At 45.0% G+C, this 16,500-nt stretch overlaps 1 long non-coding RNA gene across 2 annotated transcripts in view; it reads right to left on the bottom strand.

Annotated features, from left to right (window-relative positions):
* Positions 1 to 16,500, bottom strand: part of LOC122555594 — a 24,001-nt gene that overhangs the window by 5,174 nt on the left and 2,327 nt on the right. The window contains exons 2-3 of one of the 2 annotated variants that reach the window (XR_006313317.1): positions 11,146 to 11,834; positions 10,034 to 10,127 (exon numbers count right to left, since the gene is read on the bottom strand). This is a non-coding gene — a long non-coding RNA (uncharacterized LOC122555594). The remainder of the gene's footprint in view (positions 1 to 10,033; positions 10,128 to 11,145; positions 11,835 to 16,500) is intronic. The other variant, XR_006313316.1, reaches the window with a different exon arrangement.

Genomic DNA, 16,500 nt, shown 5'->3' with positions numbered 1-16,500 from the left:
CGATGGAGGAGTCCAACGACCTGCATATCCTTGGTGGAGTGGGAGGGGGAATTGAAATGTTGAGCTACAGGGTGGTTGGGTTGGTTGGTCCGGGTGTCCCAGAGGTGTTCTCTGAAACGCTCCGCAAGTAGCCGGCCTGTCTCCCCAACTAATATTGAACAACTTTAGTTAAAAATCACACATCACCAGGTTACAGTTCTGAAACAAATTTAGATTAAGTCTTTCATGGGATATGGTGGCTTAGGTTCTTTAATATGTAAATCCCAGAATTACATTCTCAAGGTGGCATCAATTTATTTAGTAATAGGTGTCATGTCAGCTCAGACAATGCATTGAATGTGTGAAGGTAAAGTCTGTACAATGTTGAGTCGATGGGATTTACATATTAAAGAACCTAAGCCACCATATCCCATGAAAGACTTAATCTAAATTTGTTTCAGAACTGTAACCTGGTGATGTGTGATTTTTAACTAAAGTTGTTCAATATTAGTTGGGGAGACAGGCCGGCTACTTGCGGAGCGTTTCAGAGAACACCTTTGGGACTCCCGGACCAACCAACCCAACCACCCTGTCGCTCAACATTTCAATTCCCCCTCCCACTCCACCAAGGATATGCAGGTCTTTGGACTCCTCCATCGTCAGACCACAACAAAACGACGGTTGGAGGAAGAACGCCTCATCTTCCAGCTAGGAACCCTCCAACCACAAGGGATGAACTCGGATTTCACCTGTTTCCTCATTTCCCAACCTCTCCGCCCCCACCCCAGTCTGACCTATCACCCTCACCTTGACCTCTTTCCACCTATCACATTTCCGACGCCCCTCCCCCAAGTCCCTCCTCCCTACCTTTTATCTTAGCCTGCTGGACAAACTTTCCTCATTCCTGAAGAAGGGCTTATGCCCGAAATGTCAATTCTCCTGTTCCCTGGATGCTGCCTGACCTGCTGCGCTGTTCCAGCAACACATTTTCAGCCCTTTCAGTCATGGCTGATCATGGGTTGCATCCTTGTTCTTCTGGCTTTCTGCTTCCCTGAAGTAACATCGCTTGTGACTGAAGACATCAATGCTGGAGTAACAGTCCTGATTGCAGAGGTCCCATCTGTGTATGGTTGTTGATCTGCTCGAGTGCTGCACCCTCTTATGCCCTCTTGTCTGCTGCAGTGCTCATCAGCTTCTTTTCCCCTGTGTTGAGGTGTTGATTCAGAGTGCTTCTCCATCTCATGCAGTCAGCTGCAAGCCTTTCCCAGGAATCAGTAACACTATCAAGCACCTTCATGTCCCTAATGCAGACGTCCTTGTAGCGCAGCTGGGGACATCCAGTGGGTCTCTTCCCTGATACCCTCTATGGAGAGCTTGCATCTTTTGGGATGAGGCTGTCCTCCATGCAGTGGGTGTGGCCCAGCCAGTGCAGTCTCCCCTGTCTGACCAGAGTGTACATGCTCGGAAGGCCAGCGTGAGATAGGACCGCTGTGTTGGATACTCTGTCTTGTCAGGATATGCCCAGGATACAGTGGGTACTCCATGTGGAAGGTGTTCAGTCCTGTCTGGCATATGTAGTCCTGTCCCAGGATGCTCATCTTCTTAAGGCTAATAGTCAACCCAAAATCCTTGGAAGCATGAGAGAGCGGTCTATCAGTAATTGGAGTTTCTGCTGGGTGTGTGTTGCAATAGCAGCATCATTGGCAAACAGCATGTTCCTGATGAGTGCCGCATGTACTTTTGTCTTAGCCCTGAGGTGGGCCAGGTTGAAGGGCCTGCCATCTGATCTAGTAATCTGATCTGGTAAATACCCTCTGTTGTGGTGCCAAAGGGATGTTTCAGGAGCACGGCAAAAAAAAAGTGGGAGTGAGGACACAGCCTTGTTTGATGCTGCTGTAGATGTCGAAGGGCTCAGAAGAGCTGCTGTTGAACTGCGCTGTCCCCTACATGTTACTGTGGAAGGATTTGATCATGCTCAGCAGTTTCGTTGGGCAGCCGATCCTCAGGAGAATCTTGAAAGGGCCATTCCTGCTGATCAGGTCGAATGCCTTGGTGAGGTCAATGAAGGTGACATACAGGGACTTTTTCTGTTCTCTGCACTTCTCCTGTAGTTGGCGAAGGGAGAAGATCATGTTTACTGTTGACCTTTTAGCTCGGAAGTCGCACTGTGACTCTGGGTCTACACGTTCTGCCAGTTTCTGCAGACGGGTCAAGCTGACCCGAGCGAAGGCTTTGCCAACAGTGTTGAGGAGAGATGTCTCTGTAGTTGTTGCAGTCACTTCTCTCTCCCTTGTTCTTGTAGTGGGCAATGATCTTGGCATCCCTCCTGGCCTGCGGTACAGCTCCTTCTTGCCAGCACTGGGTGTCTTCAACCATTCACTTATTGTTAGTTTTCCTCAGTAATTCTGATTCTAAGAGCTTTTTGAAAAACGGAGGAGGGTGTGGATGGGGAGTGGGGGTTGTGGGGAGGTGTTAAACCCAATAAAAATGAGTGCATCAGAAAGCCGGCTCCAATGTGCCAACTTCCACATTCAGCACATTGAGCCCCTTGGGTTATTAATTGTCACAGGGAAACTACTCAATAAAAATGATGTTGACATGAATTTTCACATTAAGTTTGGTCACAGATTACATGAAATTCAGGAGTGAAAGCAAAGCAAGAAGACAAAGGCAATTCAGGGGACTGAAGACACGAGATTGAAAAATGCCAATACGTACTCCATACTGACAGCTTATTTCTTAGCTGCCCATATGAAAAGCTTGATACATAGTACTTGACAAACTTTGGAAGTGTTGTCTACACTTGGGAGGATTGATCTGTCAGATCAGCATGGACACTGTTAGACTGGATGTCAGATGAGTCTCAAGCAGAACAGGAGGGAACTGTACGGTTGGCAGGGGCTCCCACTCTGAACCAATCTGGGACCAAGAAAAACTAAGGAAGGTGGTGACAAGGACTGTAAATGAATAACTGAGAGGGAGGGCTCAGGGGAAATCAAAACAATTTCAAAGTCAAGTAATATGACAGAGAATAAAGTATTATTCAAGAATCCTACTTCTGGGTTGGAAGGTAATGGCAAAACTTTAAGAAGTATAAACCAGAAGCTGGAAATAATAAACAGGTGAATGAAGCAAAGTATTGAGGGACAGTTCAATATACAAATGCACAGTGTGTAGGAATAAATTAACTGAGCTGCAAGCAAAAATTCAAATTAGAAATTATCATATAGTAGCCATCATTAAGACATGGCAACAAAATGGTCAGGCTGGGAACTAAATATACCAAGCTAAACGGTTTACAGGATGAATAAAGGAAAATGGCAGAGGAGGAGGAGCAGCCTGACTGATTAGCGACGGTGCATAGTAAACTGGGAAATCTGCTAATGGAGAAAAGAACTGAAGAACAGTGGAGAATGGTTAAGAAACATTTAATGCGATACAGAACCAGTTTATACCCCTGAGAGTGAAAAACTCCACTTCACAGTAAAGAAAACAGCTATGGACAACTGAAGAGGTAAGGGACAGCATAAAGCTAAAAGAACAAACATGCAAAAGAAACACAGATCCTGCTGAATGGGAAAGATAGAAAGACCAGCAAAGGGCACAAAGCAGATTATAAGAGCTACAAAGAGGGACAATGAAAGGAAACTTGCAAGGAACATCAAAATCATTTAGAAGAAATGTCATAGTTACGTACTGGGAAAGTGAGTTGTCAGGAGCAGTGTTGGCCCACTAAAGATTGAAAGTGGGAATATTTGATTTGATTTGATTTATTTATTGTCATGCGTACCTATGTATAGTGAAACGCTTTATCAATGACTGTGGGAAAAGGCAGACATGTTGAATAATTACTTTGCCTCAATCTTTACAGCAGAAAAGGAGGATAGATTGCTGGAAGTCTGGAGGAAATTAATAGTGGATTGGAAAAAGGGACTGCATAAAATAAGTAAACTATTGGTAATGAGGAAATTAATGGCATTAAAATGTGACAAATCCTCAGGGTCTGACGGTTTCCATCTGAAGGTGTTGAAGGACGTAGGCAGCGCATTTTCCTACAGAAGGGCTGATACCCAAAACCTTGACTCTACTGCTCCTCGGATGCCGCCTGACCTGCTGTGCTTCCCCAGCGCCATATCTTTTGATTAGATTTTAGATGCCCCAACTATCATCTTTCAGAGTTTCCCAGATTCATGAATCATCCTTCTGGATTGGAAAATTACACGTCACTTCACTTTTTCAGGAAGATGCAAGAAGAAAAGTAAGAAAATCCAGAGAACTACAGACCAGTTAGCCTAACAACTCTGGTGGGAAATTTATTGGAGTCTGTATTCAAGAATGGGGTAACTGAACACCTCCAAATTTACAGTTTATCAGGGAGACTGAGCACTGATTTGTGACAGATAGTTCACACCTGACAAACCTCACTGAATTTTTTGAAGCAGTGACTAAGATGATGGACAAGGCAATATCTGTGAATGATGTTTTGCAGAAGGCATTTGATAAAGTTCTATTTAAGAGATCGTTAACTAAAGTAAGACCCATGGAACTGAGGGCAAATTATTCAAATGGCTGGGAAATTAGTTGATTGGCAGGCAGCAGAAAGTAGGGATAATGGTTAGGTAATCAGATTGGCAGGATGTGATGAGTGGTGACCCATGAGGATCTGTGTTAGGGCCTCATTCATTCATGTTATTTGTTAACAGCTTGAATAATGGCATTGAAAGTCATATATACAAATTTGCAGATGACACTAAGTTCAACAGCATTGGAGACTGTGTAGATGATAAGATAAATTAAAGGATGTTGATAGACTCAGCGAATGGGCAAAACTTTGGCAGATGGAGTTTAATTTAGATAAATGTAAGATGTTGCATTTTGGTGGGGCAAATCAGGGCAGGACTTATACACTTAATAAGATCCTGGAGAGTGTTGCTGAACAAAAAGACCTTGGAGTGCAGAACATAGAACAATACAGCATAGAACAGGCCCTTCGGCCCTCAATGTTGTGCCGACTTGTGAACTATTCTCAGCTCATCCCCCTAAACTATCCCATCATCAACCATGTGCTTATTCAAGGATTGTTTAAATCTCCCTAATGTGCCTGAGTTAACTATATTGGCAGGTAGGGCATTCCACGCCCTTACCACTCTCTGAATAAAGAACCTGCCTCTGACATCTGTCTTAAATCTATCACCCCTCAATTTGTAGTTATGCTCTCTCGTACAAGCTGACATCATCATCCTAGGAAAAAGACTTTCACTGTCTACCCTATCTAATCCTCTGATCATCTTGTATGTCTCTATCAAATCCCGTCCTAGCCTTCTTCTTTCCAATGAGGACAGACCCAGGTCCCTCCAGTACTCTGCCTTCCTGTTATTCCTCCCAAAGTGCATCACCTCACATTTAGCTGCATTGAACTCCATTTGCCACCTCTCAGCTCAATTCTGCAGTTTATCCAAGTCTCCCTGCAACTTGTAACATTCTTCCAAACTGTCCACTACTCCACCGACTTTAGTGTCGTCTGCAAACTTATTAACCTATGCCTGTGTCTAAGTCATTTATAAAAATGATAAACAGCAGTGGTCCCAAAATAGATTGTTGTGGCACACCACTAGTAACCGGACTCCAGGCTGAATGTTTTCCATCAACCACCACTCGCTGTCTTCTTTCAGAAAGTCAGTTTCTAATCCAAACTGTTAAATCACCCTCAATCCCATGCCTCTGCATTTTCTCCAACAACCTACCATGTAGAACCTTATCAAAGGCTTTACTGAAGTCCATGTATACTACCTCAACTGCCCTACCCTCATCTACATGCTTGGTCACCTTCTCAAAAAACTCAATGAGGTTTGTGAGACATCACCGCCCTTGACGAAACCATGTTGACTCTCTGAAATCAAAGTGTTGCTTGCTAGATGATTATAAATCTTATCTCTTATAATCCTTTCCAAAATCTTTCCTACAACAGAATTAAGGCTCACTGGTCTATAATTACCTGGGTCATCTCTACTGTCCTTCTTGAACAAGAGCACATTTGCAATCCTCCAGTCCTTTGGTACCAAACCTGTAGACAATGACGACTCAAATATCAAAGCCAAAGGCTCTGCTATGTCCTCCTTAGCTTCCCAGAAATCCTCAGATAAATCCCATCTGGCCCAGGGGACTTGTCTACTTTCACTCCTTCTAGAAGTGATAACACTTCTTCGTAACTAACCTCGACCCTTTCTAGTCTAATATCTCGTATCTCTTTCTTCTCCTCTACAGTATTATCCTTTTTCTGAGTGAAAACCGATGAGAAATGTTGGTTTAGCACCTCTCCGATCTCCACAGGGTCCACACTCAACTTCCCACTTCTGTCTTTGATTGGGCCTATCCCTACCCTAATCATCCTTTTATTCCTCACATACCTGTAGAAAACTTTAGCGTTCTCCTTTATTGTATTTGCCAAAGACTGCTCATGTCCTCTCTTTGCTCTTCTTAACTCTCTCTTTAAATCCTTCCAAGCTGATCTGTAACTCTCCATCACCTTATCTGAACCATCTTGCCTCATCAACACATAGGTCTCCTTCTTCCACTTAACAAGAGATGCAAGTTCTGTAGTCAACCACTGTTCCCTTATCTTATCACTTCCTCCCTCCAGTCAATGTTGGGGAAGTTAAAGTCCCCCATAATGACTACCCTGTTCCTTTCACTCCTACCCAGAATAATTTTGACAATCCTTTAATCCACCTCCCTGGAACTCTGCGGAGGCCTATAAAAAACTCCAAGCAGTGTGATCTCTCCTCTCATTGAAAGCAGAGTCCCAGGTAGACAGGATAGTGAAGAAGGCATTGGTATACATGCCTTTATTGGTCAGTGCATTGAGTACAGGAATTTCGAGGTTGTGCTCTGGCTGCACAGGACATTGGTTTGGCCACTTTTGGAATACTGATTGCAATTCTGATCTCCCTGAAGTAGGAAAGATATTGTGAAACTTGAAAGGGTTTAGAAAAGATTTACAAGGATATTGCCAGGGTTAGAGGGCTTGAGATATAGGGAGAGGTTGAATAGATTGGGGCTGTTTTCTCTGGAGTGTCGGAGGCTGATTTTATAAACCTTTATAGAGGTTTATAAAATCATGAGGAGCAAGGATAGGATAAATAGGCAAAGTCTTTTCCTGGGGGTGGGCAGGCATTTAGGGTAAGAGAAGAAAGATTTAAAAGGGACTTGAGGGGCAACTTTTTCACACAGAGGGTGGTGCGTGTTTTGGAATGAACTGCCCGAGGAAGTGGTGGAGGCTGGTACAATTATGACATTTAAAGGCACCTGGATTGGTATATGGATAGGAAGGTTTAGAGGAATATGGGCCAAGTACTGACAAATGGGACTAGAGTAATTTAGGGTATCTGATTGGCATGGATGAGTTGGACTGAAGGGTTTGTTTCCATGCTGTACAGCTCTATGTCTCTATGGCTCTATGAATTTCAATGTGAGCAAGTGTGAGTGACCCATATTGGACTGGAAAAGAATCCATCAGAGTATTTTCTAAGATGGTATGAAGTTAAAAGAGTGGATATCCAAAGAAATTTGGAATAGGGGAGGGCGATTCTTCATTCTTCATGTTCATGTTCAAAGATCTTTAAAATGCTATGAACAGGTGCAAAAGTAATCAAGAAGCCTAATGGAATGCTACCCTTTATTCCTAGAGGACTGGAGCATAAGGACACAAAAGTTATACTGCGAGTTATATAAAACTCTCATCAGAATCCATTTGGAGTACTGCGAGCAGATCTCAGCACAGACCTTAGGAGAGATAATAATGGCCTTGGAGGGAATTAAACCATAGGTTTCCAAAAATGATACTTGGAGATGAGGAGAGATTATACAAATTAGGCTTTTAGAAATTTCTCCAGAAATTATAACGTTATGGGGTGATCTAATCAAAGTCATTAAGATATTAACAAGAAAAGGCAAAGTAGATAAAGGTAAATTATACCCACTGGTAGGAGATTCTAGAACTAAGAAGCATAGTCTAAAAAACAAGTCCAGTCAGTTCAGGAAGATGTTAGGAAGCACTTCTACACACAGGTGGTAGATGTTTGGAACTTTCTTCCACAAATGGCAGTTGATAGTAAATAATTTGTTAATGTAAATCTGTGTAAGATAATGTTTTGTTAAGCACAGGTATTAAGGGATATGGGCCAAAGGCAGGGATATTCAGTGAGGCCACAGATTAGCCATGATCTCATTGAATGGCAGAACAGGTTTGAATGGCCGAATGGCCTACTACTGTTCCTCTGTGCCTAACAAACAAGCAGCAGAAGCAGTAATAGAAGCATCTGTCTACTTTTCATAGACCTGCAATGCTGTATGGAAGAGGGGCTTATTATTGAGGTGAAGCTTGCAGCATCCAAGATATATAGCTAGATGCTAATCTCCTCAACATGTCAGAACACCAATATCGCAGTAGATTCAGTCTCAAGCAGATAATTTAAATGCACTGGAACAGGACTGTTGCCAACTAGACTTGATCACCATACTTCGAGTTTACTATTGAAGTTTTTACCTTTAAATTTGTTTCACAGTGACCAATACCGCTCCCCTTTGGATGCATCTGGCTGAGAAGACTTCAGCGAGTCCTGACCCCTTCCACATAGACTATCCAGTGACCTTGCCTCCAGCGTCTGCCCTTGCTCATGTGTAAAGTGTAGGATAAAATGAGGACTGCAGATGCTGGAGATCAGAGGCGGAAGATGAGGTGTTCTTCCTCCAGGCATTAGGTGGCGAAGATTTGGCAGGGGAGGAAACCCAGGACTTGCATGTCTTTGGTGGAGTGGGAGGGGGAGTTGAAGTGTTTGGCCACAGAGCAATGGGGTTGTTTAGTGCATGTGTCTCTGTTTCTGAAACATTCTGCAAATTGGTGTCCTGTCTCCCCAATGTAAAGGAGACCACATCGAGAGCAATGGACACAGTAGATGAGGGGTTTGGATGTGCAGGGAAATCTCTGTTGGATGTGGAAGGATCATATGGTGCCTTTTTGGAGGTGAGATGGGAGGTGTGGATGCAGGTTTTACACTTCTTGCCGTAGCTAGGGAAGGTGCCGGAAGTGGTGGGGGCGTGGACTTAATGCCAGAGTCATGGAGGGAATGGTCTGTGCGGAATGCTGAAAGTGGTGGGGAGGCAAATATATCCCTGGTGGTGGGGTCTGACTATAGGTGACCGAAATGGTGGAGGATGATGCGTTGTATCTGGACATTGGTGGGGAAGGAGAGGACCAGGGAGGTAGTATTCTTGCTGCAGTTGGATGGGTAAGGTTGAAAGGTAGAGGTCCGGGAAGTGGAAGAGATGCACTGGAGGGCATTGTTGATCATGTGTGAGGGGAAATTGAGGTCCTCGAAGTAGGAGGCCATCTGGGATGTCCTAGAGTGGAATTGCTCCTCCTGGAGCAGATGCAGCAGTGGCAGAGGAATTGGGTGTAAGCGATAACATTATGACAGGAGAGAGGGTGGGGGGAGGTGTACTCCAGGTAGCTGTGGGTGTCGGTGGGTTTGAAGTAGATGTAGAAGTAGACCGACTCCAGTTGAGTCGGTCGCTGGAAATGGAGATGGAGAGGTTCAGAAAGGGGAGGGAGGTATCCGAGATGGTCCAGATGAACTTGAGGTCAGGGTGGAAGGTGGTTGTGATGTTGATGAACTGTTCAACCTCCTGTTGGGAGCACGAGTTGGTGCTGATACAGTCATCGATATAGCGGAGAAAAAGGTGGGGAAGGGTGCCAGTGTAACTACAGAAGATGGACTGTTCCACATGCCCGAAGAGATAGGTTTAGCTGGGGCCCAAGTGGGCGCCCATGGCTACCCCTTTGGTGTGTTCAGTATTTGAAAACCTAACTCTTTTGCTGGCATGTCCTATGGAAATAGGTCTGTTGTGGTGCAGTGATTATGTTCCCTACCTCTAAACCAGGAGGCTTGCATTCAAATCCCACCTCCTCTAGGACTGTATAATAACATCTCTGAATGGGTTGATTAGGAGAAGAATGCTTGGAGTTATCATAACATAAATGATCATACTCCAGTACCTTTTGACATGATGTGATTTTGTGATCACCAGTGCCTTCCCTGTGGATGGAGAGAGACAAAGAGGAGTCCCTTTGCATTCTTTGCTCTCATTGCCTGCAATTAGAGAAAGAACAATGAATGAGAATAATGGGAAATGTTCACCTGGATAGATGAATTATTGAAGGTGAGAAAGAGGCATGTCATCACATTGGATAAAAACCAGTGATTGTCAGAAAGATAGGAATGTGAATAAGTGCCAGAACAGAAGGGGATGGATTTAACTTTAAGATACGTTATTGTGAGCAGTGATGTGCTGGAACAGAGAGGAGAAGACAGAATGAGGAAATTCGGGTACTACGCATAGCAGACTATAGGCAATGTACCATTACTCTCGTCTTTCCAGTCCTTTTTAAGGTTACTGAATTTTCAGATCCAGGTATTTGATACAGAGCCATACTGTTGTTGTTGCTGCCTTCCTCAGAAACCTCCAACCACCACGATGGAAATATACCTCTCCAGAGTCTCCAAGAAGATGTCAATGAAATACAGAGCAGCCTTTACTCATTCTAACATTATTTCTTTATTTTTAAATGTTTATGATCAGAAGACTGAATGCTGAACTTTTAATTTATTGCTTTATTTTTCTATTTCTGTAACTAAGATTTTGTACCTAGGTACTTTATACCTATGGTGGCGCTACATATGGTGTCTTTGTACACTTTTCACCATACTCGTACCACCTACTTGTATGCACATGACAATAAACTTAAATCTAAATCAATGAGATCATGGCTGATCTGATAATCCTCAACACCACTTTCCAGCCTTTTCCCTAAAATGGCTGATTAAAAATCTGTCTATTTCAGCCTTGAATATATTTAATCAGCCAGCCTCAACATCCTCTAAAATAAAGCATTCTACAGTTTCACTACACACTCAGACAAGAAATTCCTCATCTCTGTCTCAAAGGTGTGTTCCCTTATTCTGAGACTATACCCTGTGGTCCTAAACTTGCCCACAAGGGTAAATAACCTGTTCATATCTACTCTGTCAAGTCTTCCAAAAAGTTTGTATATTTCAAAAAGATCACCCCTCATTGTTCTAAATTCTAATGAGTACAGACCTAACCTACCAGTCTAGGAATGGCAACAGAGTAGGGCCTCTGTGTAGTAGCTTGACAGCTCCAACTGCTTTTCTTTTTCTTTATTCACTTAAACACCTTGTCCTGAGCTTGGACAGCATCAACAGCGAGAGCCCAGAGCACGGACTTTGGGCTGGTCCAGTGTGTGGACCTCAAGTGGGCCCAGGGTGGAGGAAAGCGAGCTCCAACTGTGCAAGCACAGCACTTGGAATCGGCGGCTGCTACATTGACAGAGACAATACTGTGAGGTAGGCCCAATGGCAAAAGGTATCTCCTGAGGATCAATGATTTAATTGTTGGTTGAGTTCAGTGCTGGCAGATGCTGGAAGGTCCTCACAGCAACATCGATGAGGTGGGCCCAGCAGCAAGAGACACAACTTTGACTTTGATGGGTCTGGCATAGTTGGAAACGACACAATGGCAGAGAAGAATCAACCAACGGCAAAGATGACGCCTGAGGATCAACAACTTCAATGTTCGTCGGGTCAGGTGTAGATGGTGGCAAAGTGGTTGCAGAGGTATGGTGATGCAGGCATCATTGACAGTGATGAGCTGCCTCAGGACTAATAGATTCTCTTCAAGCTGAGTCTTTCTTTTCTCCTGTATTCTTACATTATTCAAAATGGTGCTGTTTCACGGTGACAACTGAAAGTTTTTCACTGTATTTTATTGTATTCTTACTGTAAAATAGATGTGACAATAAAATCAAATTTAAAATCAAAGCAACCTCTCCTCTTAACACATAGAACATAGAACATAAAATGTTACAGAGCAGTACATGCTCTTCGGCCCTTGATGTTGCACTGACCTGTGGAACCGATCTGAAGCCCATCTATCCTACACTGTTCCATTCTCGTCCATATGCCTTTCCAATGACCATTTAAATGCCCTTAAGGTTGGCAAATCTACTACTGTTGCAAGCAGGGTGTTCCATGCCCTTACTACTCTCTGACTAAAGAACCTACCTCTGACAGCTGTCCTATATCTATCAGCCCTCAATTTAAAGCTATGTCCCCTCGTGCTAGCCATCACCATCCGAGGAAAAAGCTCTCGCTGTCCACCCTATCTCATCCTCTGATCATCTTGTACATCTCTATTAAGTCACCTCTTAACCTTCTTCTTTTTAACAAAAATAGCCTCAACTCCCTCAGCCTTTCCTCATGAGACCTTGCCTCTATACCAGGCAACATCCTGGTAAATCTCCTCTGCACCCTATCCAATACTTCCACATCCTTCCTATAATGCGGTGACCAGAACTGTATGCAATAATCCAAGTGTAGCCGCACCTGAGTTTTGTACAGCTGCAACATGACCTCATGGCTCCGAAACTCAATCCCTCTACCAATAAAATCTAACACACTGTATGCTGCCTTCACAACCCTAACCACCTGGGTGGTAACTTTTAGGGATCTATGTACATGGACACCGAGGTCTCTCTGCTCATCCACATCACCAAGAATCTTACCATTAGCCCAGTACTCTATTCCTGTTACTCCTTCCAATGTGAATCACCTCACACTTTTCCATACTAAACTCCATTTGCCACCTCTCAGCCCAGCTCTGTGGCTTATCTATGAACTTCCATAAACTGCAACATCCTTCCGCACTGTCCACAACTCCACCGACCTTAGTGTCATCTGCAAATTTACTAACCCATCATTCTACGCCCTAATCCACATCATTAATAAAGATGGCAAACAGCAGTTGCCCAAAAACAGATCCTTGCGGTAAACCACTAGTAACAGAACTCCTGGATGAACATTTCCCATCATGCACCACCCTCTGTCTTCTTAAAACTAGCCAATTTCTGATCCAAACCACTAAATTACCCTCAATCTCATGCTTCTGTATTTTCTGCAATAGCCTACCGTGGGGAACCTCATCAAACATTTTATTGAAATCCATATATACCACATCAACCGCTTTACTCTCATCCACCTGTTTGGTCAGCTTCTCAAAGAACTCAATAAGGTTTGTGAGGCATGACCTACCCGTCACAAAACCGTGATGATTATTTCGAATAAAATTATTCCTTTCTAGATGATTACAAGTCCTATCTCTTATAATCTTTTCCAACACTTTACCCACAACCAAAATAAGGCTCACAGGTCTATAATTACCCAGGGTTGTCTACTCCCCTTCTTGAACAAGGGAACAACATTTGCTATCCTCCAGTCTTCTGGCAATATTCCTGTAGACAATGGCAACATAAATATCAAAGCCAAAGGCTCTGCAGTCTCCTCCCTAGCTTCCCAGAGAATCCTCAGATAAATTCCATCTGGCCCTGGGGACTTAGCTACTTTCACACTTTCCAGAATTGCTAACACATCCTTCTTATGAACCTCAATCCTGTCCAGTCTAACAGCCTATATCTCAGTATTCTTCTCAACAACATTGTCTTCTTCCAGTGTGAATACTGATGAAAGATATTCATTTAGCATCTCTCCTATCTCCTTGGACTCTACGCACAACATCCCACCACTGTCCTTGACTGGCCCTAATCTTACTTTCATGATTCCTTTATTCCTGACATACCTTTAGAAAGCTTTAGGGTTTTCCTTGATCCTACCTGCCAAAAATGTCTCATGTCTCCTCCTGGCTCTCCTAAGCTCTCTCTTTAGGTCCTTTCTGACTAACTTGTAACCTCTCAAATGCCCTAACTGAGCCTTCACATCTCATCCTTACATAAGCCTCCTTCTTCCTCTTGACAAGAGATTCAACTTCTTTAGTAAACTATGGTTCCCTCACTTGACCACTTCCTCCCTGACTGACAGGTACATACTTATCAAGAACACACAGTAGCTGTTTCTTGAATAAGTTCGACATTTCAATTGTGCCCATCCCCTACAGTTTCCTTCCCCATCCTATGCATCCTAAATCTTGCCTAATCACATCATAATTGCCTTTCCCCAGCTATAACTCTTGCCCTGTGGTCTATACCTATCCCTTTCCATCGCTAAAGTAAACGTAATAGGATTGTGGTCACTATCACCAAAGTGCTCGCCTACCTTCAAATCTAACACCTGGCTTGGTTCATTGCCCACAAATCCATTGTAGCCTCACCCCTTGATGGCCTGTCTACATAGAGACTCCGGACTACATTCAACCCAGTACAGTTCGGAACCAAACAGGACAACCAGTACAGACTACAGATTCAAAACCACCAGAAACAGTTCTCCTTCCGGATCCTCCACTCAACGCTCGCAGCAATGCGCCAGCACCTAACCTCTCTACAGTCAGCCCTGCCTCAGCTGAGGGCCACATTCTCCCAGAACTCTGTACTATATTCTAAGAAGAATTAATACTCTAACAAACAGTATTTCAATACCATCTCAAACATCAAAAACTGTAAGTACCACCCACCTCCATAACCAGCGCTCCTCAAACATTCTGGAAGATTTCCCCCAGCCTCTGGAACTGCTCAGACACCATTAGCCATGTGCCTGGTACAGCTACCATCCCCATGGTGATCGATGACATCACTTCCGCCCCCATCATGGCCACTTCCATAGCCACCTCCGCCCCTCACAATTCCTCATGCACCACACGTGACTTCATTTCCGCTCCTCACGTCATCGCTGATGTCACACGTTCAGTGACTTCCGCCCCTTCTACTACCGTGTTTACCACCACTTCTGTCCCACCAACGCCACTCACCTGTATCCTGCTGACACGCCCTCCACAGCTCCCACTGTCACCATCCCTGCCCCCCGGAACCCTGAGGGGAACACCACCCCTGCTCATGACTCCACCCCCATTCCCTCTATCACCACACCCACTCCAGTTACAGGCTCTGCCCCACTCCCAGTTCTAAACCTACACCAGGTCCTAGCTCCCAGCCCTGCCAGGTTTTCACCATTCCCCCAGACCTTCCCCTCATTGAGAATGAACGATCAGTCCTCAACAAAGGCCTTACCTTTATCCCCCTCTGTCCTCGCGTCAATGAATTTAATACACGCCGTGACGTTGAACACTTCTTCTGCAGCTTCTGCCTCCGAGCTTACTTTTACAATCAGGACTCCCGTCTACCTTCCGAGGACCCCTTCGCCCGCCTCCAACATACTCCATCCACCTGGACACCCCTTGCTGGCCTATTACCCGCCCTCGATCTCTTCATTTCCAACTGCCGCCGAGACATTAACCGCCTCAAACTGTCTACACCCCTCCCTCATTCCAACCTCTCCCCCTCACAACGTGCAGCCCTCCACTCCCTCTGCTCCAATCCCAACCTCACCATCAAACCATTAGATAAAGGGGGTGCAGTGGTAGTCTGGCGCACTGACCTCTCCACCGCTGAAGCCAGACGCCAACACGAAGACACACCTCCTACCACCCCCTCGACCATGACCCCACCCCCATTACCAAACCATCATCTCCCAGACCATACAGAACCTCATCACCTCAGGAGATCTCCCACCCACAGCTTCCAACCTCGTAGCCCGGGAACCCCGCACTGCCCGATTCTGCCTCCTTCCCAAGATCCACAAACCTGACCGCCCATGGCCGATCCATTGTTTCAGCCTGCTCCTGTCCCACGGAACTCATCTCCACCTACCTCGATACTGTCCTATCCCCACCCCCAGTCCAGGAACTCCCCACATATGTTCGAGACACCACCCACGCACTCCACCTCCTCCAAGACTTCTGTTTCCCCGGCCCCCAATGCTTCGACTTCACCATGAACCCCCAATCCCTCTACACCTCCATCCGCCATGACCAGGGCCTCAAAGCCCTCAGTTTTCTCCTCTCCCGACATCCCCAACTGTACCCTTCCACGGATACTCTCATTCGTTTGGCTGAACTGGTCCTCACCCTTAACAATTTCTCCTTCGAATCCTCCCACTTCCTCCAAACCAAAAGGGTAGCCATGGCCACCCGTATGGGCCCCAGCAATGCCTGTCTCTTTGTTGGCTATGTGGAACAGTCCATCTTCCGTAGTTACACCGGCACCACTCTCCACCTCTACCTCCGCTACATTGATGATTGCAATGGCGCCACCTAGTGCTCCCGCGAGGAGGTTGAGCTGTTCATCAACTTCACCAAAACATTCCACCCTGACCTTAAATTCACCTGGACCATCTCTGACACCTCTCTCCCCTTCCTGGACTTCTCCATCTCCATTAATGACAACCGACTTGACACATTTTTTACAAACCCACCGACTCCCACAGCTACCTGGATTACACCTCTTCCCACCCTACCTCCTGCAAAAATGCCATCCCATATTCCCAATTCCTCTGCCTCCGCCGTATCTGCTCCCAGGAGGACCAGTTCCACCACAGAACACACCAGATGGCCTCCATCTTTAGAGATCGCAATTTCCCTTCCCACGTGGTTGAAGATGCT

The sequence above is a fragment of the Chiloscyllium plagiosum genome, chromosome 12 (assembly GCF_004010195.1).
Source record: "Chiloscyllium plagiosum isolate BGI_BamShark_2017 chromosome 12, ASM401019v2, whole genome shotgun sequence".
Lineage (NCBI taxonomy): Eukaryota > Metazoa > Chordata > Chondrichthyes > Orectolobiformes > Hemiscylliidae > Chiloscyllium > Chiloscyllium plagiosum.
The sequence above is the reverse complement of the archived record's forward strand: the minus strand, read 5'-3'. Positions and strand labels throughout refer to the sequence as shown.